The 1,042-nt window shown below is 56.4% G+C and overlaps 1 protein-coding gene across 4 annotated transcripts in view; it reads right to left on the bottom strand.

The window, feature by feature from the left end:
• LOC113206095 (WW domain-binding protein 11) overlaps positions 1–1,042 on the bottom strand; it is a 40,599-nt gene that overhangs the window by 13,530 nt on the left and 26,027 nt on the right. The gene's annotated exons all lie outside the window — the stretch shown is intronic.

Here is a 1,042-nt window from a genome sequence, read left to right as displayed (position 1 = left end):
GTCCCTCTCCGCATACACCTCGTCCAAAACACACTCGAGGCGGCGTTCACCTCTGCAGCGAACATTGGCCCCGCAGCTTGACGCGTCACCACCACAGCAGTCACCTTTACACGACGACCATTTATTCGGTTGAAAAAAACCACAAAAAAACAACAGATAACTTAATTAACAAGTTGTCAGTTGTCATATAGAAGTATATTGCAGCTGTCGAAGTAATTATTTAACACGTTGAGTCAGACGTGACTAGGTCATTCAGTCATTGAGTTCACTAACGCTTTGCTTCAAAGCTATAATACTTCACAGTACCTAAGCATCGCTAGAAAAACGCCTTGCGTATTCGCCATTCGCTAAACGGCTCCGGTCGGATCATGAACCTTGGGCCAAAAGAGGCCTCGTGGTTAGTCAAGTCAAGTCAAGTCAACATCCACCACATCACCTGGCAGAAATTATCGTATAATCATAAGAGGCAGTCGCTCGAGCGGACGGCGAGTCGTCACACGGATGACCGTGGGGTGACTTTTAGTGAATCAGTTTATCAGTTGTGTCGGCGGGCCGGCGGGCTGGCCGGGGAGCGGCCCGGGGGCCAGCGAACCTGGAACTGACGCAACAAAGGAATAATCGCTGTTTACATGCGCTGGTCGCCGCTGGTCGCCGCTGGTCGCCCAGTGGGGCCCCCGGTGGGGCGGCCTGTGAGAGGGGCCGCGGGGGGCATTAGCCGCTCGGCATGCCAACAAGCCGGCTCGCGCAAGAAAGATGCACCTCTTCGCCTCGCCGGGCGACCGCCCGCGCCCCGTCGCCGTGGCCGACTCTATAGCGATGGGCACCGACGCAGCACACCGTCGTTTATTTGCGATGCACGTCGAGAGCCAGTTTTTTTGTACCTCGGTGGTTCTTGTTTGTACGAGACGAAAGCGGACGAGCAGAGCCCAAGTCGAAGAAGTGGCGGGTCGCTCGTCTCGTCACCCTTCCCCTACCGCGCGCGCCCCGCGGACGCCCCGAACGCCTCGGTTGGTCGCCTGTTACGCAAGCGTCACATGGCTTC

This window comes from Frankliniella occidentalis, unplaced genomic scaffold (assembly GCF_000697945.3).
Source record: "Frankliniella occidentalis isolate FOCC.00 unplaced genomic scaffold, Focc_3.1 Scaffold60, whole genome shotgun sequence".
NCBI classification, from domain to species: domain Eukaryota; kingdom Metazoa; phylum Arthropoda; class Insecta; order Thysanoptera; family Thripidae; genus Frankliniella; species Frankliniella occidentalis.
The sequence above is the reverse complement of the archived record's forward strand: the minus strand, read 5'-3'. Positions and strand labels throughout refer to the sequence as shown.